The 27827-nt window shown below is 41.8% G+C and overlaps 1 long non-coding RNA gene and 1 pseudogene across 3 annotated transcripts; one reads left to right on the top strand and one right to left on the bottom strand.

Annotated features, from left to right (window-relative positions):
• LOC307210919 (neuropeptide Y receptor type 2 pseudogene) lies at window positions 1–16513 on the bottom strand (annotated as a pseudogene). Of its 2 annotated transcripts, none has more exons than XR_013843971.1 (2): window positions 16206–16513; window positions 1–2003 (listed from the first exon to the last, which is right to left on the bottom strand). The product of XR_013843971.1 is annotated as a neuropeptide Y receptor type 2 pseudogene (transcript). The 2 variants fall into 2 exon arrangements; XR_013843972.1 differs by lacking the exon at window positions 16206–16513 and adding an exon at window positions 4148–4826.
• On the top strand, window positions 15579–24714 carry LOC307210920. The gene is made up of 3 exons (XR_013836226.1): window positions 15579–15672; window positions 24176–24233; window positions 24619–24714. It is a non-coding gene; the product is annotated as an uncharacterized lncRNA (long non-coding RNA).
• Window positions 24715–27827: the final 3113 nt, after the last annotated feature.

Raw genomic sequence — 27827 nt, 5'->3', positions numbered from 1 at the left:
AAAACTGGAAATAATAATATGACTTTGGCATGAGAAATTCAAAAGAACAGGAGGACATGTCATTTAAAAGAATATACAGTGCATTTAATATATAATAGCATACTGTCCTGTAGTTTGCAGTACTGGAGGCAGATACTTTCATTCCCACTGGATGCCTAAAGCCAGCCTTTCCCAACCTGGTGCTCTCCAGATGTTTGGGACCACAGCTCCCATCTGACCCAGACAGCATGTCAATTGGCCATGCTGGTATCTGAAGAAGTGTGCATGCACACGAAAGCTCATACCAATAACAAACTTAGTTGGTCTCCAAGGTGCTACTGGAAGGAATTTTTATTTTATTTTGCTTCGGCGATGGCAGACCAACACGGCTACCTACCTGTAACTAGAGCCAACTCTATGGGAGTTGTAGTACAAAATGCCAGGAGGGCATTAGGTTGGGGAAGGCTGCCTAAAACAACCAGTCCTATTCGCCGTTTCTCTCCTCTCTCAGATTTTGGTAGAACTGAACTGAAAGCATTCTGTGAACAACATATTTGTGCTGCTTATGCAAGAAGCAACTCAGAACTCAAAGCAAGGTTTAGTTAACTTGCTTCATGAGACAAAATAGACAGTGCATGAGGTTCTTTGTTTGGACAGATAGACAATGTGCTCCCATGTGGGCTATGACAAGTAACACTATTTTGGCAATACGACACATTATGAGTTTTAGAAAAGGCATCAGTCCTAGGTAGATGCCATCAAGGTTCCTGCCCCTTTGTGGAGGCACAGCTACTTGTGGTCCTAAACTGGTGTGGGCAGCTGCCCATTGAGTGTCGAGTGCTTGATGCTGTCATTCAAGGTGGTGGCTCGGAAAGTGTAAGACCGCCCTCTGACTGAGCCCTCCGTATAGAGCCTCTCTGGCTTGTTCTGGCAACGGAAGAACATGAGGAATCCATTGCGGTAGTTCTTGTTCATCCAGCCATAGAGCAGAGGATTAGCAAAAGTGGAGCACATAGCCACCACGTGGAACACAGTGTAAAGAAGCTTATAGTCATGGAAGATGAGCACCAGGTCAAGGTCAACGGCAAGTTGGAAAACATGGAAGGGGAGCCAGGAGACTGCAAACACCACTACCACCATGACCAGCATCTTTGTGGTCTTTCTCCTCCGGCAGTGGCTGTCACTCCTAGCAGTGGGACTGATGTGGCTTTTCAGCTTGAACCATATTCTGATGTAGGCATAGCAGATGATGGAAAGAGGGAGGACATATTGCAAGAGGAGCATGGATAAGCTATATATGGTGGCGTCCCTGCTTTCAGAAGGCCATTTCTCAGAGCAGACGGCAATTCTGAGATTGATGGATGGGATTTCTTCGTACCTGTACTCTCGGAAGATGGCCAGTGGACTGGCTAGGACGGCGGCAACCAGCCACGTGAAAGCAATGATGGTGAAGCTGACCTTCTTGGATATCCTGCTATCCAAATGGAAAACAATGCATCTGTACCTGTCCAGAGCAATCACGGTTAAGGTGAGAGTAGACACATGGACACTTAAAGCTTGAGCGTAGGAGACCAGGTGACAAAGCACAGCCCCGAACTTCCACTCATCCAACAGAGTGTAGGCCAAGGTGAAGGGCAAGCAGAGCGTGTCCACCATCAAGTCTGCCAGAGCCAGGTTAGCTATGAAGAAGTTGGTTACAGTCCTCATGGTTCTGTATCTCACAATCATGTGGACTACTAAGGAGTTGCCAATGAATCCCAGAAGAATGATTAGGGAGTAGGCAGCTATCAATATGATCTGGACTCCCAGGATCTTGGTACTGTCCATCATAACATTACTGGATCCTTCAAGCCCCTGGCTAGGGGTGGCAAAGCCCTTTGCATGCCAGCTGAATGGCAGTTGTTTATCCAAGTTGTGCTCTTCCAGGATGATAGTGCTGTTGGCTTGATCAAGCAGGCCCATTCCTATTTATTGGCTTATTTTCGCTTCTGGGCTAATAATTTATGTAAAGTTTGCAACTCCACCTGTGAACATGGAAACAAGAACACACAAAAAGGATATTTTAGATAGGAGGGAGGGGAAACCCTAGATATTTCAGGTTTCAACAGCATATCCAAGAGAGCATTTCAAATTAGGCTCCATCCCTAAAGTCCTACCAACACTCTTTCAATTAAAATTCATTGTCCATAGTTTCCATACAACGTTTTCATGGCTGTTCTTTGACTCAGTTGGATGCCCCATCCCCCATTTTTATCCACATGATAAAATTAATGCTGACCAAAGATCTAAGAGGCTGGTCTCAATTGAATTATTTCATTAAAAATGTATTTACTTCAAAAAATTTATTTGTCTGAAATTGAATGGGCTGAAAAGACCCTTTCAAATGTCATGCTGATGTAATCAGATAAACCAAATCTTCTATTTAGCTGCTAACAACAGGCAGCCCTTGGCCTGCAATCTGCCTCCGTGGTCTCTGGTGACATGGGCTCTGCTTGTCAGAATAATTAAATCTGAGAGAAGGATGGGGAAGGAATACAAATAAATATATAAATCAATAAAGACCTGGGAAAGTAATAGAATCTGTGGTAGTTTGCCCATGAGGGTGACATAAAGTTGCAGTTCCACACACACACTTACCTGGGTGAAATAACACAGTGGGAAGCAAAGTCTGAGTCACATGGGGTCATGTAGCATCCTTAGGCACCCACTGGGCCCAGAACCCTGGCTGGGCTGAGCACCACCACTTAGCCTGGCCCTTTGACTGACAGTCCAATCCACTGGTTGCTCATCAGCTGCATCCTGGAGCTGTGTGTTCAATTTCCCACAGTGCCCCTGAAGTAGCATTGCTTTGGGGCACTGTGGGAAATTTAAATGGCTGCTCCCAGTAGGGATCTGGGAGCTGTCATTTAAATTTACCACAACACCTTGTAGAGATGCTTTGTTGGGGGAACTGCACTGGGGGATTACAAAGTTGTTTCATCAGAGTGCTGCAGCCACCAGATCATGTAGCTGAGGGCCCCCTCAAAGGTGGAGCTGGCTGTGTTTTGAATACACATACAGTCATATCTCGGGTTGAATGCGCTTCGGGTTGAGCACGTTCGAGTTCCGCTCCACGGCAACCCGGAAGTAACGGAGCACATTACATCCGGGTTTCGCCGCTTGCACATGCGCATGCGCAGATGCTCAAAATGACATCACGCGCATGCACAGAAGCAGCGAAAAGCGAAGCGCGCGTGCACAGACATGCCGTCATTAGTTACGTTTGCTTCTAGATGCGAACGGGGCTCTGGAACGGATCCCGTTTGTATCTAGAGGTAACACTGTACTTAGGATTGGGCTGTCAAATGGAAGGCCTGAGGACTTTCTGGAACCATAATTTTTTCCCATTGTAGTATACAGAATTCATTTTTTGTTGTTGTTGTTTTTATTTTCATCATCTGAATCTGTGAATTATTGGTATGTTAGGGTTAGTAACTTTATCAGTCATTGCCAAACAAGATATGTGTGGATCTCCCAGCATTTGATTTTTTTGTTTATTTGTTTTTTTAAAGAAAAAATGAAGAGGGACAATGTACCCAATTTCCCTGATTTAAATCATCCTATGATGCTGCTGAAGTAGCCATGGATAGGAAGAAAGACTGCTACACTCTGGGATACAATTGGACTCATGAAGCTAGCATAACTTGATGGTAGGCTGTGATAAGAAATCAAGTGAGTTACATCCACGAGTGAGCAAGCTCCAAGATGCAGATTTGAACAAGATAATGTTTCTTTCCTAGAGCTAGACACAGCTTCTAATTTACAACTTCCATTAAGCTTCATCTCAAATGAATATATCCCCAATGCGCCTTGAGTTTCCAGATGATAATTATCTCATCATCCAGCACACCCAGCTGCTTATCACTCCCCTTTGGAACATTCCAAACATTTGCTCTGACCATTCCATTTTAGCCTGAAGAAAGGTTATGTGAACCTGAAAATGTGATTATTGTGTTTTTGCATTTGTTCCTAAGCAACCTGCATTCATTCTCTCAAAAGAAACGTTTATACCTTTCACATGCTACACTCCTCAACAATTGGATCATGAAGACTTAGTGAAATCAGTGGGGCAACTTGCAAACAACTAGTTTAGTGGAACTGAGTAATTTGGACCACAAATATCATTGACCTGGTTGTTGCTGGAGCATCTATTTTCACCATGTGGCTGTTGCGTTTTTCCGTGAAATGCATGCAGTGGTTCCTTAAACAAATGGGTGGGGAGAGAGAATGGCTGACCAGATGGTGATAAAGGCTGAAGTTATGTCACAATTCATAATAAATGTCCCTTTGTCCATTTATCACTTGGTAGAACAAAGTTCATAATCCCTCTTGGGAGCAGCTACAGGAATTCATGTTGCTTGGCTGCTAAACTCTGCTGTATGGGAAGAGAGGAAGAGAGTAAGGGGCCTGGTTTAGATTGGTCTGAGCTCCTTCCTTACTTAAATATTATTGGCTCACAGAGACGAGCACCATTGGGTTGATCTGGGATGGTGACTTTTGTAGTAGATTCTCTATGAAACACAAATTAATATCCCTCTGTACAGTTGTAAGGATAAAGACTGTCAGTTCAACTTCACTGCTGCCCAGAAACACTCTTCTGGCTCAAGCCTCCCTTGTGCTGTAGGGGTCATATTGACCCAAACTTTTCAGCAAGAATGAACAATAACTCATGACACAACTCAAAAGCTGGTGACATATGGGATTAAGGTTGGGCATTGTGTTTCACACTGTCCTGTGTATTTAACCCTCATGGCCACAAATTTGTGTGTTAACATGTGCTAAGTTTCACTGTTGGTATGGCTTATTTTTCTTGCCATTTCCCACCCTCCACCCCTACTACTTGCCATACTGGACATTTGTAAACTTGAGGGAAATGGGTATTAATTGCATGATGAGCTGAGTTCACTTCTGATTTTACCAGATTACTCTTGTAGCAACTGCCTATAGGCATTGCAGAAAAGCCTAGTGGTCATTTTTAGCCAGAGCTGTCTAGGATAACATCTAAAAGTTATCATGAAATAGACTCACCACCACACTGACCGTTAAAAGTATTGCCTACAGACACCAAGCTATGTTCAGTACTGTGGTTGCAGTTCTAGCCCAAGTTAAGCATATTTATATTCTATTGATAAAGTGATCTTCGAATGAAGGGTGGTATATAAACTCAGTAATCCAGCCCCAATCCAGCTCTAGTCATGCATTCATTAGTGGCTTGTGCTTGGGGTAGCACATCACTGCTCCACATCAAAAGGAGCATCTGACTGAGGGCTGACCCAAGACATTTTGTTGCTTGATATGAAGTGGCAAATGGCACCCCATTCTCCACCCCCACCCCTGAGGTCAATGTGCATAATGTCCAAAGCCAGCCAAGTCATTTCGACACCTGAGGCAAAAAAACAACAACAAACCCAACAAGCACATTTTCCCCACCATGGCAATAAATATTCAACAACGACAAATTAAATGACTAAAATTATCCTTCTCTTTCTGACTAGTTCAGTTGGATTCAGATGAGCAATGTAGCTGCAGATATTCATCCACATCAGCCAACCTGGTTTAGATTGGTCTGAGCTTCTTCCTCACCTTATATATTATTGGCTCACAGATCTCTCTTGATGGTTCCAAGGATAAACACTGAGGTATACACACAAGCTGAAGCAACACAGGATGTCCTAACATGCGTGAGCATGCGATAGTTTGTCTATAAGACCCTTTTATCCAGTAAAATATATTGAGACCATGCAAAAATAAATTAATAAATTGTGCGGGTTTTTTCCCATGTGTGTCCATGATACCATTCCCTTTACCGCTGTATTTGGCTTGACTGTCCCATTGACTTCCACATGCTGATAGCCATGGATAGCTCACTTGGTTAGAGCGTAGTGCTGATAATGCCAAGATTGCAGGTTTGATCCCCATATGGGACAGCTGCATATTCCTGCATTGCAGGGGGTTGTGCTAGATGATCTGCAGGATCCTTTCCAACTCTACAATTCTATGATACTGTGAATCTGATAATTATACTTGATTTCCTCATCTCCTTTGCAAGTAGGCTGAAATGGACAAAGGCTGCACAGCAAATTATGCTTGCTCAGTTGTCTTCTTCATATTTTTCCCACTTCAAACAATTAGCTGCAGAGTAACCATTATTGCAGTTTCTAAAAGTTAACAATTAGAGAACAGTCAGAGGTACAATTATTGTTCGGACCATTTCGGATTATTTGTTTTAAAAAATAGGCTAACATTTCAGAATTAATTAATGCATTTCAGAAATGAAGCAAAGTAATAAGTGTGATCAAAAATAATTTGCAATGCTTCTAGACTAGTTAATATCATGCGGTGGATTTCACCCAAACAGAAATCACGTTTGCTGAAAACAAACTGCTGGTGTTTCGTAAGAATCAAGCAACAGCTAAGCAGTCTTGCTGACTGACACAGGGAGAATAATTTATTTGTGTCATGATATAGTTGTAAAAGCTCTAAGAGACTATTAAACTTTTTGGTGGCAAACATTTTAGGTACTTTCATGTGTCTTCTTTCCCATAGAAGCAATAACTAGCAGGGGTCATGCCCAAACAGTTACGGTGATACTAGGACAAGTTAAGCTAATGCAGTGAATATACAAAGCATGGTTTCATAAAGTGTGAGCAAGGGATCACCAGTGAGCCTCAACCCTCTTTCAGGTTGGCTTCAGTGTTGCAGCCTGCCCGGTGCTTCCTTGCTTCTTCATCCCACCCATGATTCCAGCATCAGCAGCTTCCCACATGTGCAGTACAGAGGCACTCATGGGAGTGGGAGCTGACTAGAGAGTGAGACAGAAGTGCATTAAGTTGGAGGGAGGAAAGAAAGAAAGAGAAGGAAAGAGATTAGGAATGGGCAGAGTTGTTAGCCAAGTGTGAGGGAAGGAGGAGAAAAACAGGAAGGAGGCAGAAGGGATGCTCAGGCAGAGGAAGAGGGAAAGAAGCAGCAAGTGTTCAATGGTGTGCTGCTGCTGCATCTTCTGCCCCCTTCCGTCTCTCTCACACACATGTACACTTGCTCGCTTACTCGCTTTCCCACAGCCCAGTCTTCCTTCTTAGCTAGGAAGGCTCCCCTTGCTGCCTTCAAAATGGCAGCTGTCTCAGAAAAACAACCAGCCATTAGGCAGTGGTGCTGGGAAGTGGGCAACTGGTGTGTGCGCATGTGCTTGCATGTGTCATGTGCTAGGACAGAGGAAAAGAAGGTGAGTGAATGAATAAGACCAGGAGAGGGAGAGGTTTGAGTTGGGTGGGAAGAGAGAGTCTCCCTTCTCTGAGGTGAAAGGGCCCTCAGGAAGAGATAACAGAGAGAAGCTGTTATGGAAGGAATAAGAGTGCATAACAGGAACAGAGAAGAGGGATCAGAGAATGTAGACCTTATTCCTTCTTCTCCCCACAAACTGAGGGGGAAGAGAAGGGTAAATGACAGAGATGAATAAAATACTTTGAAAGGCATGAGTATGGAAGGAAAAATATAAAATAACAAGCTTTCTCCACATGGGAGCCTCTGGGTCAACAAATTCTGCTGAGTCATGATACCTCCAGAACCAACCGGAGGAAAGGTAAACTATGGAACTCCCTGTCACAAGGAAATCGCTGTGGCACATTTTGAAAAAGGAATTAGCAGTGCTTTTTTTCTTTTAAAAATGTTTAGGGGTCCTCTCATTTTCCTACTCATATTGAAATACTGCCCCTCAATGACCCCAAACTTAGATTCATAAAATGTTTAAGGGTATGCATAGCCCTGCGTCCCCCCCCAAAAAAAACCACTGGGAATTAGATATCAATTAAAAGCTATATCAGCAATTGCCAGCTGATTATGCCAAACTCCTCACTCTTCTGCCATCATTTTGTGACAGAGCTGGATCCAGGAGAACTCTCAAACTATACATTTGCCATGGCAGGCAATTTACTGATTTCCTGGACCCAGAAACCCCTCCCCCACCCACTTTGGTCTTTCAAATTGTAGTGGTGCCCTGTATGAGGCAAAAATTCATTGCCCCACCACTTCTTGCCTTCTGTTCTGTGTGTGCACTATGTCACAGTTGCGATGCCCTGCAGCTCTCCCCAACACCCAGCACGGGGAAAACAATTGTGCTGCCCTACAGAGCTTCCATCCTGCAAGTTGTCTGATTCAGTTTATTATCCCTCATCCAGCCCAATGCTGTATGCAGACACCAGTCTAGGGCCTTTTCAGCCATTCCAGATTTAGAAATTACAGAGAATTAAAGTTGGGTATCATGAGCAAACACCTTGCTCCAAAACTCCTAATGGCTGCTCCCAATTGCTTCATGTAGATGTTAAATAGCTTCAGTGCCCTGTGGCACCACATAACCAGGGGGCCAAGGAGCACTCATCCAATGCTACCTTCTAGAACCTGTCCTGGCAATAAGACCAGACCCACTGCAGAACAGTGCCCCTTAAACCCATCTCCTGTAGAGTATCCAATAGGATACCATGGTCAATAGTATCAAAAGCCCATGAAAAAGCTAGTAAGAGCAACAGGGTTGCAGTCCCCCTGTTCCTCTCCCAGTAGAGGTCATCCATCTAGGCAGATTCAGTCCCAAGCTCAGTTTTAATCTGGTTATGTGTACACAGCCTGTATTTGGACTGGATTAGTTCAGACTGCAAGTTGTGGGCATGCATGATAATGTTCCTCCATACAACAAAGTACCATTACAAAGAATACTAGAATGTCTAGCCAGCATCTCTAGAGGGATTTAAAAAGAAATAGAGGAACGTGAGCCCCCATGATTCAGAAATGTTATACTAGAAATAAGGTGATCGTTACATAAATAAGTGGACCTTTTAATGGGACGGAATAAGATTCCAACATGACAGACTTTTAGAAAGCAATGGATTTAATTAAAGCTAGGAAAGTACTTTAGAGGTCAAGTAAAGTTGAGTAAGATCTCATAATATGTTTTGATGATATAGGCTGGAGAATCAGGCTAAGGTACTCCGTAAGATTAGAGGGAAACAGCTTAGAAGCCATTATGCTAATAATCTAAGTTCAGACAACCAAGTCAAAGGACTTGAATTGCTGATATTGTGACTACAGTACAACTGAAATGTGATAACATTAGTGGACATGCACTTCTAGGGTAGATGCCATCTATGAAAGGTAGAGCTTGGATTATCTACAGTTGCAAAACTACAAGGTTTATTGAACACTAAAAAGGTAAAGGTACCCCTGCCCGTACGGGCCAGTCTTGACAGACTCTGGGGTTGTGCGCCCATCTCACTTAAGAGGCCAGGGGCCAGCGCTGTCCGGAGACACTTCCGGGTCACGTGGCCAGCGTGACATCGCTGCTCTGGCGAGCCAGAGCCGCACACGGAAACGCCGTTTACCTTCCCGCTGGTAAGCGGTCCCTATTTATCTACTTGCACCCGGAGGTGCTTTCGAACTGCTAGGTTGGCAGGCGCTGGGACTGAGCAGCGGGAGCACACCCCGCCGCAGGGATTCGAACCGCCGACCTTTCGATCGGCAAGTCCTAGGCGCTGAGGCTTTAACCCACAGCGCCACCTGCGTCCCCTTATTGAACACTAACAGCACCCTAATGTAGAATTGGTCTGCCCTAGTAATATGATCCTAAAAGTTCTTGATCTCCCTTAGGGGTGTGACTGGTGGCATAATGATCTACTGATATCTGCATGGGATCAGAAATTACTCTAGTGCTGGATCAACCATTCCTCCGCCATCAGAGGTAGCAGACTTTCTGGTAATTTTCTCTTGATGTGAATAGGTATAAGTAAGTAAATATTTACTATAAGTAAATATTTGTCCAGATCTTAGGTTGACTCTTGATTCAGGCCTTCAGAGCAGATTTTATTTAAAATGAGAGCTGTTGTTCTGAAAGCAACAGGTTAGGGCACTGATAACTTGCAGGAGAGGATTGCAGTCCCTTCTTAGCCTGGCCTTCTCCTTATAATTTCCTGAGCCTCTAACCTCATGACATGGCATGCTGTGCAATAACTGAAAGCCTCCTGCTAATGCTCCAGATTTGATCTGTCACTGCCTCAATTATCCTGCCCTACTGAAGATGTGGAATCTATGTCACAATACAATTTTCAGTGTTAGTGGTGCCACAGGGCTCTGCTGGGTTTTGGGGAGGGGGGTTTTGCCACAACACACTGTAGCTCTAATTGCTTACCACAGGATTTCTGGGTTGTGCTTGTATTTCTCCATTTCTGCTTGCTTTGACTCTGGATTTATTTCTAACACTGGAACCATCCTTTAACCAGAATTGTTGTCTCTCTCTCTCTCTCTCTCTCTCTCTCTGTGTGTGTGTGTGTGTGAGCAATTAAGAAGTTAGTGTTTTGTTTTTGTTTTTTTAAATAATATTTATTAAAGTATTAAAAGTTACAGAAAGAAAAGAAAAAGAATTAAACATAACAGAACAATACAATACAATACAAAAAACAAAAATGCTATATATACATAACAAAAACAAAACAAAAACAATTTTAAAAACACATCCAATACTTTCAATGTTATTAACTTTCATTTACTTGTTTCAGCGACCTCCTCACACCTCCCTTTTTTGTATTCTAGTTCAGTTAGCTATTTCAACAAATCCTTTCCATCCTTCCCAATTTTTATCCTGATACAATGTGACTTTACCTTCCCTCCTTTCATCCATTAACAATCTATTTTTACTTAGTCCTTTATAATACTTCTGCTAAAGCCGCATAACTTCATTCCAGCCTCCTTCTAACATTCCTTAATTTTAGAATGTTTCTGTAAATAAACTTTAAATTTCTTCCAATCTTCTTCCACCGACTCTTCTCCCTGGTCTCGGATTCTGCCAGTCATTTCCGCCAGTTCCATGTAGTCCATCACCTTCATCTGCCATTCTTCCAAGGTGGGTAGATCTTGTGTCTTCCAGTACTTTGCAATAAGTATTCTTGCTGCTGTTGTAGCATACATAAAGAAAGTTCTATCCTTCTTTGGCACCAATTGGCCGACCATGCCCAGGAGAAAGGCCTCTGGTTTCTTCAGAAAGGTATATTTAAATACCTTTTTCATTTCATTATAGATCATTTCCCAGAAGGTCTTAATCCTTGGGCATGTCCACCAAAGGTGAAAGAATGTACCTTCAGTCTCTTTACATTTCCAACATTTATTATCGGGCAAATGATAAATTTTTGCTAGCTTGGCTGGTGTCATGTACCACCTGTATATCATTTTCATTATATTCTCTCTTAAGGCATTGCATGCCGTGAACTTCATACCTGTGGTCCATAACTGTTCCCAGTCAGCCATCATAATATTATGTCCAACATCTTGTGCCCATTTAATCATAGCTGATTTCACCGTTTCATCCTGAGTGTTCCATTTCAACAGCAAGTTGTACATTCTTGACAAGTTCTTACTAAGAAGTTAGTGTTTTGTCACCAGATTCATATTTGTATGAAAACATGGTTTGGTATACTCTCCACCTTTGATATTGTTAAATGGGCATAACAAGTGATACAGCTGAATATTAATTATTCTAGGTTTAAAAATTATCACAAGAAGGTAAATATCGTTCTTTCTATGTGATCAATGTTTGGTAACTGGTATTAAAGGGGGGCATTTTGGGCAACCTTTTCAGGCTTTTGTCATTCTCTTTTGATCCAAATATACCTACATTCTACATCTCAGAGCTTTCTTGACCCCTGCACTATGTACAAACCATATATTTAAAGCACATTCCCCCCTAAAGGAACTGCAATTTGTTATAGTTGCCCTACTCTGTAGATGACAAATTGTGGGCTTTACCCGAATGTGTTACCTGGAATGATACTTGGAAGTTAGCAGTAGCTTAGTGACAGAAGGCACGTATAAACAAGGAAAAGGGGAAGAGATAACCAAAAACACACTCTGTAAAAACAGAGCACTTTAATTAAAAAATTCCTCCCAAGAGCAGTGAGTTTTGATTGCCTCCAGCGAATGGAATGGGAGAAGCATATAGACTAGAAGAAAATAACATCAAGAGGAGAGGACCCTTTACAATCACAAGTTATCATTAGTGAAAAGCTGGAAATAAGGGTGTTTGAACCGCCCCAGCCTCCTTTCTCTGTTTCATATCTAATTATCAAGAGATGGAAGCCATTTCCATCACCAGCTTTGGGCATGAAAACGTACAAAGAGACATTACATTTCCTTCTAACTCAGGGTAATTTCTCCAGCTGTTGTCCTGCTCTCCGTGTAATAGTGTTTATCTACCTTTGCCTTTTTATAGTAATAAAAGAGGAGCCTTAAATTGCTGCTAAATCCCCATCTTTGTGTGTCAAATTAAACATTCACAGCTTCCCTTTACCTCCATGCTCTCCCAGTTATCACTTTAGCTTCTTTTCCTCTGGCAATTAATTTCCTTTTCTTATCACGACTTTCATTCTTACTCTTGCAGTTATTATACACCAGTTGTTTCACCCTTCCCTCAGGTTGCTGGTAAGGGGTACCTTTAAAATAGCAAACACGCCTTGTAGAGGATGAGGGAATGCTGAGAATAATATATATTTCTAAAGGACAACTTGCTAACTTTTTGCACCTGGGAGGAGTGCAATGCTATTTACCTCAGATTCTGGAAGCAGTAGAAATACTGTGTACTGGTGGATGTGGCAGGCAGAAATGGAAGCATACCAATGACCATTAGGTCCCAGCAAGAAGAAGAAAATGTGATTAGCATTGCAATCCTATGCAAGTCTACTCAGATCAGCAGTAAGCCCCGTCAACTCGCAGGTAACATTTCATAGGATTGTTTTCAAGCAGACCAATTCTGGCAAGGGGCTGGGAGGCATAGAACAGTGAATTCATTGCCATATCTACAGCCCTCCAGCTCCTGCTCACCAGGGTGGAAGCTTGGCATGCTGGTAAAGCAGAAATGAACGGACTTTGGATCCTTCAGATCCATCACCAGCCCTGTTCTGCTCTTCTCTCACCCCCCAGCTAATACAGTCAAGAACACTGCTGGTGCTATCTTCCCAGCTGCCCTTGCTTTCAGTAGGGAGGCTCTCCACTACAGTTGACCCCCACCCACTGGAGGAGAGATGAAGCCACCTCACTCCCTCCAGAAGTGCTGAGCAAGGCCTTAGGATTCAGTTAAGACTGCCTTTGTTCCTAGTCTTCACTTCCTTTGTCCCTCAGACTTTCCAGGCGGTTGGAGGGGCTGCATAGCACGTACTCTGATAACACATGGCTGCACTCCTATGTACACTTACTTGGCAGAAAATCTCATTGGATTCAAGAGCATTTGCTTCTGGATAGGATTGCACTGTAAGGCTGTAATACTGCATTTTTATTCATATGTATGTATGTATGTATGTATGTATGCTGTTGTTGTTAATCACTCACCTTTCTGCAAAATTACTAGGGAGCAAGTTCTATCAAACTGATTGAGACTTACTTCTGACCAAAGAAGCTGAGGGTGCATTGTGAAAGTGCCTCTCACATAGTATCACTGGGTCGCTCTTCAGCAATATTCAAAGCACAGCTGCTCTCTCTGTACAGTCTTACAGCGTCTGCAATTCCTCAAAAGCACTTAGGAACTTAGCGGAATGTCTGTGTCTGCCAGGACCTCAAGAGAAAACAGCCAGGGAGGTGAAATGATGAAGCCTAATTAAGTGATTTGTCCCAGGTGGCTCAGAAATCCAGTGGCAGAATACAGCTTTTAAGGGAGCTGCCTTGTTTTGTTTTGTTTTGTTTTGTTTTGATGTATCTGACACCTGCGAGCCACATGGAAATCTGGAACTATGCCAGTACCAGCATTGAATGATCCCTACTTGTCCAAACAGCAGATCAAAGGATTTGTGAGATCAGGCAGCACAGTTCAAATGAGGGATTTAGACAGCAGCCCTATAACAACTTGCACAACTTTGAACCTCATGTCTGCCTGGTACGGCTTTGTGTACATTGTTTTGTACTAAATCACTCACCGCAAAGGTATCATCTGATCGCTGCCTGACACCTTTTAGTCAGTTCTTTGTCATTTTTTTTTTTATCGGGCAGGCGGCTAAAGCCATATTCCCAAAGGAAAGGTGAGAGATAGGGCTGTGCTCTGAAGACAGGATACTCTGTGAAAAGATCCAGACAACACAGCCAGGAGGGGGCAGCCACCAACACTCTCCGTTCAGCTGTGTTGTTTTCTTGATGATTGCAACAACAATGTTTTACATTTAGCGTGAGACAGCACTCTGCTTTTTCCAAATCGGTGCTGTTTCGTCATGTCAAGCATCTGGCTCAGGGGATCAACAGAAACAGCTGTTCCTTGTTCGGTGTGATGCTTCTTTGAGACAGAGGAAAGTGAGGGGCAAAGGGAAAGTACGGAGGATTCACAAAACTGCAAGTTAAAATGGAACGACCCGAAGCACCACAGAACACAATCTTCAGCCCACTCCTCAAGGACCCCCTCCATGCTCAATAAGCCAAAGGCCCTGTGCTAAAAACCCAAACAAACCTTCACACTTCTGGACTATAAATCCAGCAAAACAAAGAGCTATGTCTGACACCATATTCATGACGTCTGTCATAGCCTCTTTCTGTTGAACCAACCCAACCCAGATATTTCCATCTGAGCAAGCTTTTTTTCTCATGGGCATCAAATGCTTGTGAAATGCATTTGAAGATGACACCAGATATTCTTAAACATGTCATTTCATGGAAATTCAGCTCAACAGGATTCACTCCTTAGGACAAGTGCAAGAAAAACAGCTGTTTTCTGGTGGCACTTAGAGTAAATTGCAAAGCTGTCTAGAAGGGGGAAAACAGGGTGGGCAGCAAATGAATTGTGCGTAGGGCAAGTTATGCATCTGGTATTCCCATTGTAAGGAACACTTGTAGGGGTTCACTTTTTTAAACCTATGCCCTCACTGCTCCTCAAGCATGAGTTTCCCATGCAGTTGGACTAGTGAAATACTTTCTTTGCCAGGAATAAGTCAAGAGTTACGCCTGCGGATGTGATCTGCCATGCACTTTGCAAAGGGAGGACAAGCATGGTGTTGGAGGAAGGAAACAGAGAGCAAGAAAGCACAGCTGGAAGTCTGTACTGTATATCCCAACAGGGAGGTGGGTGGTCTTGTGGGATCAATGCTCCTCATGCATGCAAGTTTGTTTTTTGCTGTGTTCACATGACATCGTTGCCATCAAAATCCCAACCCAAGTTTTTCTACCACTGAACCTGAATTTTCCCTTTCTGAGGGAAATCCACTAAGTTGTGTTTTTTTAAACTACCTGTTGCCAATGACTTTCTTGTGATATCTCAATGGCCTATTTGTGATATCTGGAAGACCTGGAGTCTCTTGAAAAGCCACTCCATCTCTGTTGCATTTAACTGCTACACAGAAGCTGTTACAGGCTGCAGAATGCTCAAGAACTGGCCCGTTCTTTTAATTCTATGTGTAGGATGCAGCCCAGAAGCAGGCTGAATGCAGCTGGCAAAAGAGCATGCCAAGGTACACCAGCAAGAACCTTGTCCCTCATTCTGTAAATCCAGCATCTGCAGATAAAGGAGAGTGCTTATAACTAGTCAGTGACCAGAAGAATCAGACTTTGCACTGTTTTACAAAAGCTGCCTGGGAAGGTGAATGAGACCAGAACCCTCCAACATCGCTGTGCTGTGCTCTGGAGATCGGAAGAAGTCATATATGCTGACCAGTGAGTGACCCACCTTTTGCATATCTTTCTCCATCTCATCCCACAAACATTTGGAAACTCCTAGCACTATTGCTTGCAGCACGTGCCTCTGTACCACCACCTGAGGCTTAGCAACAGACAATATTCCTTTCAGAGAAACAAAGGCGACAAGGCTACACTGCGTGAACGATCACTCCCCTATTGTCTCAGTTCATGGGTTTTGCAAATTTGTGTAGCAGCGGTTAAAAAAACCCCTGCAAAACATATTCAACCAGAGACGAAAGAAATAAGGGTATATGGCTTCACAGTGAAGCTATGCTTCCATGTTCCCACCTTCAACTCTCTTAAAAACTATTGACTGTCTTCAGACTAAAATTAGCTTTCCAAGAATGCTGTTTTATAAGTGATGGCAGGGGATGATAAAACATGCTAATTCTCAGCTGCACAGTAAGGTACAAACTCTTCTCTCCCACCAGCAAAATAAGACTCACAAAAAATGAAAAAGCAGTTCTAATTGTCCTTCCTGGATGATGAATAAAAAGAAAGCCACTTACCTGAAGTTACTGTTTCATTGCTGCGACGAACCAAGCTCCTTGCTTCTGTCTTTGCACTCTTCTTCCACTTTGTGAAATCTTGTGGTGGCCGAGACAAAAGCACTTTCTCAAAGTAATTACTTTCAGAGAGCAGCCTTCCTCCCCCTACCCAATTACAAAGGAGCCCTTTCCCCAAGAACCTGCTTCATTCTTGACAAAGGGAGAGGTGATGAGGGAGGCTTTGACTTCTGAACATGACTGGCAATCCCTATCCCTCAAAACTGGATGCTCCGTGATGCTGAAAGAGAGGGGGAGTGTGCTTAACCAACGGCAAAGCACAGGGAGAGAGGGAGGGAGGGAGAGAGAGAGAGCGCCAGCGGTTGCTGCTGCTGCTCAGGGATTGCTCAGCCCCCACTGGGCTTCTTACTGAGCTAAAACATCCTATGACGGTGACCAAACTGGATTCTCTGGCAATGAAATATAGGTTACAGATAGCATGGTGCACATCAGCTAGAGCACCATCTATATGGCATTCAGAAGATCTTAGAAAAAGATGGAGACAATTGGAAATTGCAGAGTTTGGAGAAAATGAAGGATAAAGTGCGAGACTGGTTACATTACGCTCAGATTAAAGAAGTCTTTAAAAATGATAAAAAGGTAGGGTTCCAGGTGGAGAAATCGAAGTTGGAAACAGAATTGTTAGAACCAAAGACTAAGGTATTATCAAGAATGTATAACTTGCTGTTAAAATGGAATACACAAGACGAAATGGTTAAATCGGTTATGATAAAGTGGGCTCAGGACATTGGGTATAATATTATGTTTGAGGACTGGGAAAGGTTGTGGACCACTGGGCTGAACTTCACTGCATGTAATGCTCTGAAGGAAAATGTAATGAAAATGATATATAGATGGTACATGACCCCAGTTAAACTTGCCAAAATATACCATTTGTCTGATAATAAATGTTGGAAATGTAAAGAACATGAAGGAACATTCTTTCACCTCTGGTGGACCTGCCCTAAAGTGAAGGCCTTCTGGGAAATGATATATAATGAGTTGAAAAAGGTATTTAAGTATACCTTCACTAAGAAACCAGAGGCCTTCCTTCTGGGTATTGTCGGCCAGAAGGTGCTAAAAAAGGACCAAACATTTTTTATGTATGCAACAACGGCAGCAAGGATACTCATCGCTAAGAGCTGGAAAACTCAAGATCTACCCACACTGGAGGAGTGGCAGATGCAGCTGATGGACTATATGCAACTGGCCGAGATGACTGGTAGAATCCGAGACCTGGGAGAGGAGAGGGTTGAGGAAGACTGGAGGAAATTTAAGATTTATTTACAAAAATATTGTAATTTGGTTGAATGTTAAGAAGGATGCTAGATCATAAATAATTGCCCACCACTGAATTAGATCTGAATTTGACGATAAGTGAGATTAAGGAAAATACAAACTTTTTGGAGAATTGCTAGATTTTATTTAAATGAGCGGAGATAAGATTGCAAACAAGTGGGTAATTTGCTTGGAAAAAAATTTTGTAACGATGTAAGTGCGAGCGGGAGACGTGAGGGAGTCCAAAGAAGTGACGAAATTATGTTATGATATAAGTAATGTTGTTTATTATTTATGCATTTGTATTCAAAAAACTTTAATAAATATGTGTGTGTGTGTGTATATATATATATATATATATATATATATATATATATGGCATTCAGAAGATCAGTGCTAGGTCTGCCCCTAGTACTGAGCAGCTTGATAGCCCTCGGCAAGATCTCCTTTTCTTTGTGCCATTATCCATGCCTTCTCATTACGTGATAAATATTTTTAAATACACATGAGGTATTATCCTTTCCTAGCTGTTGTATATCTGCAGTAATTGTAGGTCTGCTTGCATATTAGCATATCATAGCAAAGTATGCCATTTTGGATATGCACAATGTTTCCTACAGTATGTGATGTGTTTGCATCTGGCAGCACTATTCAAATAACTTGTTTGTTTATTTGATTATTGCATTTCTAAGGGCAAAGCCTCATGATTTCATTTGGAGGGGGTGATATTTTCCTCGCTATAATAATCCAATGTATACTTACTCAGAGGAACTCCCATTGAACTCATACAGCTTACTTTCAAGTACACATGCAGCAATCACAATACCAGAAATAAGTGCATGGAATGCAGAGTATCATGTAAACCTTTTATTTATTTATTTTTTAAGAAAAGCAATGTGGACCAGGCCTAGTTCCATAGGTCCTTAGTACATCTAAGAACATGAATCTCACCTTTAAGAACTGTACTGATATACACACATACCCTGTCCTTACCATTTTCAGAGTTAGGGAACTTCCACAGTTTATTGTGGGTTCACACATGCAAGTTTTTCACAGCATCTACACAATGCCATCCTCATCAAAATGCCACCCCATATCTCCCCTACCCCCTACCCTAAATTATCCTGATTTACTGTTTCCGTGTTTTGTTTTGTGTTTTACTTATTAGACTTTCTGCAGAAAAGGTAAATCCAGAATAAATGGGAAAATAATATGGGGTGGCATTTTGGTGAGGACAACGTTGTGTATGAGGCAGCCCCATAATTGGAAAATTGGTAAACGTTTGGAGGAATTGTGGCAGCACACTTGATAACAAAAGGAATTATGTGCTGGTGAATTGGATAACATAAATAAGTATCCTAAAATGGATACCAAGTTTCACCACATGTGAAATTTCAAAACTAACCAGAAGCTCCTGCCAGAGCAAATGATTCAAGGAATTCTGAAGCAAAAATATATATTTCACAGCAACCACATTGATTCTCAATTGTTCTGTTATTAGATAGAAAGCAATATAAATAAAGAAAAAAGAAACAGGGAAAAAGGTGATATGAAGCAGAAGTTCACCCAAGACTGAAAGCCAGCATAGCAACCAACCACAGATCTTTAGAAAGAGTAGTCTTTCGGATAACAGCTATGCAGCTGAGCTTCCTGCCGGCAGGGCCTGCAGAGATACAAGTGCCCAGACTCTTCAGCTTGAAATCTAGGAACAAAAGAGGCTGCCTTATACTGAGTCAGACCAATGAGCCATCTAGCTCAGTATTGTCTAAACTGATTGCAGCAGCAGCAGCATTCAGCTGGGCAGCACAGCCAGGGCGGCATTGCACACCTGGCTTCCCAATGCCGAGTGTTACTGCTGCTTACTGAGAGCGGGGAGAAGCAAGGAGCTCAGCAGTGTGAGCACAGCAGCACTGCGCCCTTCATGTCTTGCTCGGTGCTGGATTTACGTATAAGCTAAACAAGCTATAGCTTAGGGCCCCACTCTCTTGGGGGCCCCAAAAAAAATTAAAGAAAAAAAACCCTGGATGAACAAATCCAAAATATAAGATTAAAAAAAACAAATAAAATAAAACCTACATACAGCAACAGTGTTTTGTGTTGTGTAGGCTCTAACAACAACAACAATAACAACAACTTTTATTTGTATCCCACCCTCCCCAGCCGAGACCGGGCTCAGGGTGACTAACATCAAATATAAACATTGATATAAAATCAAACAATAATTAAACCACCTCTTAAAAACAAATCAGAATAGAATTAAAATCTGAATTAGATGGCTTTCCGCAGGATTTGGGTTGGGAACAGTAAATGCTCATCAGGCCCAACTGTGTACGCTGATCTTATATGGGCCTGTGAGGCCTCTTTCATACTAGTTCTTAGACAGAAAGGCCTGGCAGAACAACTCCGTCTTGCAGGCCCTGCGGAAAGATGCCAAATCCCGCAGGGCCCTGATCTCTTATGGCAGAGCATTCCACCAGGCCTGGTTGAGGCCAGCTCATTTCTATATACAGTGGTAACTTGGTTCTCAAACTTAATCCATTACGGAAGTCTATAACAGTGACAATTTGTTGTTGACAAAGGACAGCTGGACAAATAAAGGGCCTCATTACCTTCAGTAGCGTAGGGCCTCATTAAACCTAAATCCGGCCCTGGTCTTGCCCTGTCTCTCCCCCAGTATGCGGCAGTGATTGGGAAGTGAGGTGTGCAGTGCTGTCCTGCCTGGCCTGTCCCACCAAGTACTGCTGACTGACAGCAGCTCTTCAGGACTTTGGACAGGAATCTTTGCTGGCCCTGCCTGGAGACACAGTGAACTACAGCCCAGTCTAGTATTGAGAGGATAAATATCAGTGCTACTTTTCTAGATAAAGAGGTGCCAGAACTCACCCTGAATACCTTGTTCTCATATAATGTTCTTGATCTCTTATCATGGCAATGGCGCCCACCAAAGAGCTGCAGGAACTGAGTTCCGGCGAGTTCCGGCTGAAAAAGCCCTGATAAATATGCAACGTAGAACCCAAGAATGAAGAGCTTTCATCTGCTTTCAAGAAACATGAGCCGATATAGCTTCAAGATGCACTCAGGTGCATCTCAAGCTGCAAGCCCTTGCCAAAGAGGCAAAGCTAGGCATAGCAAGCGTCTGGCTCCAAGGAGATCGTTGCTGGAAACCTGGCAAGGGGTTCTTTGTCGGGAGAGGAGCCAGATGGTGCAACAGACAAAGGAAAGCAGCGAACATGTTCAAAATGCAATTATCCTTCCCTTTAGCACATTAGCATCTCTTTTCAAGTCACCTGCGGCCTCCAGCCATTCAGTAAATGAGCATATGCAGCAAATATAAGCGTAACCATACTTGTTAATTTACAAGGCAAGCATTACTCAGAAGTCTCTGATGAGTGCTTTAACAACAAATGGGACCATATGTACCCCTAATAAAGATCGCCTAGAGATTGCCCAAGTCTGTGATGCTCTGTAGGAATAGCCAGGAGCAAGGAGTGAATATGTCACAGCAGACTTCCAAGCACCCTAACCATATGCTCTGTCAGACCCAAGCAGCCGTACCTTCCATCTGGCAACAGCTAGACTACGCAGTACAGAATCGGCATTCTGTCTCCATCCACCTGGCAGGCTGCTTGGATATTGTAAGCATTGTGCAGAAGATAACTGAATGTCAGTCTTTGGCCCCTTGAGAGAAGGCATTTGAGCATGACTGCTCACTTGAGATAATCTAAAGACAATGAAGTTTAATGATCCAAAGTTTAACGGTCTGACAAGGTTGTGTGAGAAAACAAATATACACAGGTCTTTTCACCATCAGGTCTGCCACATACCATTTAGCAGCCACTCAAATGTGTGCCTGAAGAACTCGCCTCTAGAAAGCTGGTTGTGCGTTCCCCCACCGTATTGCAGATAGTAGATATGCTACATAGGAGAGGCGTAGGAAGCGGGCAGCCTCTCCGAAGGCTCCGAACTTTGCCAGATACATTTGGAGGGGGGAAGGCAACAACTCTGTACCAGGAAAAAGCACACGTAGCATTCCATCCTGATGTTGGGAGAAACTAAAAATAATTCAGGCATTTTAAAGCAAATTTGCATACATTACTTAATTTGGATACTTTAGTTTGATGGCAAGATTTTGATTTTGGAAGATTTTGTAAATTGCTTTCTATAGTAACAAATGGTGCAGAGAAGAAGTGAAACAATCTGTTATTCTCACTTGTGAGGGAGTAAGCCCCATTGAGCTCAATAGGACTTCCTTCTGAGTAGGAATGTATATAATTACATGCCTTTATTCTATTCTATTTTCTATTCTATTCTATTCTATTCTATTCTATTCTATTCTATTCTATTTATTTAATTTACTGCATTAAATCCCACCTTTTTGTCCAATATGCCCAAGGTGGCATGCATTCAACCCCACAACAACCTTGTGAGGTAGGTTAGGTTGAGAGGCAGTGACTGGCCCAGAGTCACCCAGTGAGCCTCATGGGATCCAGGATTTGAACTCTGGGCTCCCAGGTCCAAGTCTGGCACTCTAACCACTGCACCATACTATGCTGTGAAGTGTTTTTTTAAACAAACAATTGAACCCTACTGGAATCTTGTACAAATGCCTGAGAATTTGATGAAGTGTGTGTAATTTGTGGATCCTGAGGTTGACTACATCAGTAGGATCAGATTCTGGCCTGGCATGGTATTCAGCCTCCTCAGAATCCAAATTCTGGTTTTTAAGAAACAAGTTCCCAGTCTTTGTGGCCACAGGAAAAGGCTGAGAATGTTGGGCAATGTCCAGTCAAAACTCAAAAGCAGAGCAGAAATTCCAGCATAGAACTCCAGTACATAGCTTTCCCTACCTACACTTATCCTTCATTTCCTCATCTTTCCCCTTTCCTATTGCCTCAGTGCATTCAGTGTCCTTAGAAATTAAAATCATTAGGAGCAGAATAAATGATGCATAGTAAGTAAAGTACAGGGAATTTTGTTTAATTTCTGTATTATTTTATTTTGATCAATGAGCACAGTTTTGGGGTTCTTCAAGAGAATTGAAGGGTTTTATGCAAAGTGGCTGTTCAACTCAAGTAACAGATTTACCCTTGTGCGACTGGATTTACCCAACCTCATTTTCCCCTCTCACCCCCTCAAAATCTGCTCCAAATGCAGAGTACTTGTAAGTAACCGAAAGGAGAAGGAACCTGCAAGTTTCTTTTCCAAATTTGACATGCTGATCGAAACTTGCATCACTTCACATATTTATTTAGGCGCAGAGTCCTAAAATGGAATAATAGGTTTGCCTTCTGCTCATTTCAGTGACAAAAAAATTATCCATACCCAAAGCCATTTGTTGGACTTATTCCCCCTTAATTGGAATGACATTTCTTCATTCAGTCACAAGAGCAGTCTGGGGTAGGGAGAATTAAGCAAGAAGGACTCTTATTAATTTGGGGAATGTGGCGGCGGTGGCGCAATACAGAATCTTGACAGCTTGGATGCCAGCAATATTAATGCAGAAACTTCTGCCAGACTACATATGTCCTTTAAATCAATCCTTTCTCTTCTCCCACAGCTAAATCGGGTCCCAGTGGAGGGTTTATCAACCAAAGATTAGATGCTGGGGGGGGGGGCTAATTCTGAATTTTCTTGCCAGTAAACAAATCATATTTTGTTGCAGACTCCGAGTTGCTTAATCAGAGGGGAAGTCTGAGTTTCCACCTCTCCCACAGCTACACAGGGTCAAGGGGCCTGGGATATTGAGAAATCACCATGGAGCACTGATGGAACACAGAAGCCATTCCTGGTCACAGCTTTGGCCCATCCAAAAAAGGCTGCAAAGAAGGGGACAGTGAGAAGCTTCTCAATAGTGTTAAACCAACGACCTTGTTGTTTTATGTGCACAAGGCCATTACACCAGCAAATGAAATAGATGAAGAATAAAAACAAAACCTTATCACCAAGGAGCACTTCTCATTATTGCTGGAGGATAATAAACCTGGTCAAGCTTAATTTCCTCTTGATCTGCGTAATATAGAAATCCGCTGCAAGCCGCGCCACAGGTCATAAACCTTTGCCAACGCATTGATTTGCCATTGTGGTGCTCAACACTGCTGTGATTGTAGGTTACAGATAATTATCCTGACCTGGATTTCTTTTAGAAATCTCTGTACAACCTTGAGTCAAATGATGGTATGGGAGGATGGGGGGAGGGGATGAATGGGCAGGTGTAATTGAAGACATTCTAACTGTGTGACAAGCACTCTGTATGGGCATACCTACATGGATGTCACCTAATTCTGCAACACCAAACATACTGGAGCTCTCTGTAATATACAGTGGTACCTCGGGTTAAGAACTTAATTCGTTCTGGAGGTCTGTTCTTAACCTGAAACTGTTCTTAACCTGAAGCACCACTTTAGCTAATGGGACCTCCTGCTGCCGCTGTGCCGCCGCTGTGCTGCCACTGCATGATTTCTGTTCTCATCCTGAAGCAAAGTTCTTAACCCGAGGTAATATTTCTGGGTTAGCGGAGTCTGTAACATGAAGCATATGTAACCCGAGGTACCACTGTATGCTAGCTGTGTTTCAGTTTGCATATTGTTTCAGAAGGTCTGAATTAGATAGATTTGGCTTTAAATGCATATTGAATTACATTTCTCTTCTATCCCCAGTGGTGACACCCCAATACCAGCTTGCCTGGCACCGAGTTTGATGTCTTTTCAGCACCAGGTGATTTTTATTCTTTTATTATTATTTTTGCCCAGCACTCTGTGAACTAGTGAGTTCTTAGATCTGGTGTTTTTTATAGTTTTAAGCTGAGGCTGTTGTGGTACTATTGCTGTTATCAATTTTAGACCAATCTTATTGGTATGTGTTTAACTAGCAAAAACCACCCTGGAAATCATTTGATTGAAGACCTGGGTAGTAAGTTTTCATCATCAATAAATACATTGGGAAGAGAATTAAAGGCAAGATTTCCACTAAGAAATCTTTCCCCCATAATTCAAGCATTGACCAGACCATTCACCTCTCAGAAAAGCTCTACTAGATGACACTCCAAAATGTAATCACATCTACTGCTGCAAGACATAGTGACCATTCTTCTTCGTTTCAGCTTTCCAAGGGTGCAGCTAGCACTGAAAACCCAAATTTGGCCAGAGAACAGAAAGCAAGCAAACATGGGCACCGAAAAAACTGCCTGAAGGCCTCTGAAAAACTGTTGTCTGAGGTTAACCCATCCGGTCCTGGAGACTTGCCCAATTGCATATTCTGAATGGCACCTTCCACCTCTTGTTCAGAAATTCTATAGTTCAATAATAATTTATTCTCTTGAGAAATTTTTTGTAATCCATTGGTTTCCAAAAATTGATCAGTTTTAATCTCATTCTGTGGCCCTTGTGCATACAATTGTTTAAAATATCTCTGGAAGCAGTTTTTAATTTCCTGTGGATTTTGTATGTTCTTGCCATCCACTTCAAGGTTTGTAACTGTATTTAATTTTTGTCTTTTCTTCAACTGCCAAGCTAACAACTTTCCACATTTATTAGCTGATTCGAAGGTTTTTTGTCTCATCTGTTTAATCTTCCATTCTATGTCTTGATTTACCATTTTCATATATTGTACTTGATGTAACTTAATTTCTCTCAAAATCTCCTGTGACTTTGGTTTAGTCCTGAGTTTCTTCTCTCCTTCTCTGATTTTCTCAAAAATCTTTTCTTTTTTCTCCTCTTAGATTCTCCTTTTTATAGCATTTTGTTGAATCAAAAAACCTCTCATTACAGCTTTACTTGCATCCCAGATTACTCTTTTTTCCACTGTGGTCTTCAAATTTATTTCAAAATAGTCTTTCATAATTTTTTGGGCCTTCTTGGTAATTTCTGGATCTCTAAACAAGGTGTCATTCATCCTCCATCTAAAGGAACCAGTCGGTATTAGCTTCATTTCCATTTTCACGGGATTATGGTCGGAGCAAGTTTTAGGGCAGATTTTCAGAAGGGACCAACAGATTCAGGGTATCCAGGTCGGTGGCAAACAATACAAACTCAAAGCTTTTGCAGACGACCTAGTTTTGACATTACAGGAGCCAGTTTCTAGCACTAAAAGGGCCTTGGAACTAATCCAGGATTTTGGTCAGGTGGCTGGTTTTAAATTGAATAAGTTAAAAACCAAGGTATTGGAGAAAAATTTAACGCTAATAGAGAAAGAAAAGTTTCAGAAGGAGACAGATTTACTACTGGTAAAGAAAGTAAAATACCTGGGGGTGAACATGACTTCTAAAAATGTTAACTTATTTAAAGATAACTATGAGAAGTGTTGGTCAGAAGTGAGAAAAGATCTTGAAATTTGGTCAAACTTAAAGCTTTCCTTACTTGGACAAATTGCTGTCATTAAGATGAATGTATTGCCGAGAATGTTGTTTTTGTTTCAATCACTGCAAATCATAGACAAGATGGATTGTTTCAAGAAGTGGCAAAGGGACATTTCTAGATTTGTCTGGCAGGGCAAAAAGCCCAGAATTAAATTTAAGATACTTACGGATGTGAAAGATAGAGGGGGATTTGCCCTGCCAGACCTTAAGTTATATTATGAAGCAGCAGCTTTTTGCTGGCTGAAAGAATGGCTACTTCTTGAAAACATGGATATTTTAGATTTGGAAGGGTATGATAATGCATTTGGGTGGCATGCATATTTGTGGTATGGTAAGGTTAAAGTACATAAGGCATTCAAAAACCATATTGTCAGAAAAGCATTATTTAATGTCTGGACTAAATACAAAGATGTATTGGAGAATAAAACCCCAAGGTGGTTATCGCCAATGGAAGCAAAGGCCTTGAAAAGACTTAATATGGAGACTAATTGGCCAAAGTATTGGGAAATTTTGGAACAGGAGGGCGATAAACTGAAATTGCAGAGTTATGAAAAACTTAAAGATAAGGTGCGAGATTGGTTACATTATTTTCAAGTAAGAGAGGCCTATAATTTGGATAAAAAGATTGGCTTCCAGGTGGAAAAATCAAAATTAGAAACAGAATTGTTAGAACCCAATGCTAAGATACTATCAAGAATGTATAACTTGCTGTTGAAATGGAATATTGTTGAAATGGAATAACTTGCTGTTGAAATGGAATACTGTGGATGAAACGGTAAAATCTGCCATGATCAAATGGGCACAAGACGTTGGACATATTATGTTTGCTGACTGGGAACAGTTATGGACCACTGGAATTAAATTTACGGCATGTAATGCCTTAAGAGAGAATATTATGAAAATGATGTACAGGTGGTACATGACCCGAGTCAAGCCTGCAAAAATTTACCATTTGCCCGATAATAAATGCTGGAAATGTAAAGAAACTGAAGGTACATTTTTTCATCTATGGTGGACGTGAAATGAAAAAGGTATTTAAATATACCTTCCTAAAGAAACCAGAGGCCTTTCTCCTGGGCATGGTCGGCCAATTGGTGCCAAAGAAGGATAGAACTTTTTTTATGTATGCTACAGCAGCAGCAAGAATTCTCATTGCAAAGCACTGGAAGACACAAGGTCTGCCCACCTTGGAAGAATGGCAGATGCAAGTAATGGATTACATGGAAATGGCAGAAATGACTGGCAGAATACGAGATCAAGGAGAAGAGCAGGTGGAAGAAGATTGGAAGAAGTTTAAAATCTACTTACAAAAACATTGTAAAATTTTTGAATGTTGAGAACATTGAAATGAAACGAAGGGGTTCTAGTGAATAAGGTAAATAAGGGTATGAAAGAAGGGATAGATATTGGACGAAAATTTGAACAATATAAATACGTGAAGGAATTCTTAAAGGATAAGAGTAAAGAATGAATTTGCTAAATTAACTTTAAAGTGGAATACAAGAAAGGAAGGCGGGTGGAAGTCAGGAAAATAAGGTTATGAAGGATATGAATTTGAGAAGAATTCTTTTTGTTTTTTCTCTTTTTTATGTTAAATTTTTCTTAAGTTTTCTTATGTTTGTAATATTTTCCTTTTTCTGGTTTTGGTTGTGTTTTAATTGTTTGTTTTTGTTGTTTATGTTTGTTGTCCTATTGGAAATTTTTTCTTTGTAAAATTTAATAAAATATTATTTAAAAAAAATATGAAAAAATGAAAAAATGTTGTCTGACTCAGTACAAAATCTAAATACATATTTCACCTGGTTATTATCACTTTTCCACTAAACATTCCATCTTGTGGAGAAATTGTGTCCCACAAAGTCTTGCTTTAGAAGGGGATGAGGGAGCCCAGAATTCCTAAGCCATGTAGCAAGTCATTGTGATGGATAATACTACCACCTTTCTTCAACCCCACA

The sequence above is a fragment of the Podarcis cretensis genome (assembly GCF_951804945.1).
Source record: "Podarcis cretensis genome assembly, chromosome: 2".
Lineage (NCBI taxonomy): Eukaryota > Metazoa > Chordata > Lepidosauria > Squamata > Lacertidae > Podarcis > Podarcis cretensis.
Note: the sequence above shows the minus strand (reverse complement) of the source record. Positions and strands in the feature narration are given on the sequence as shown.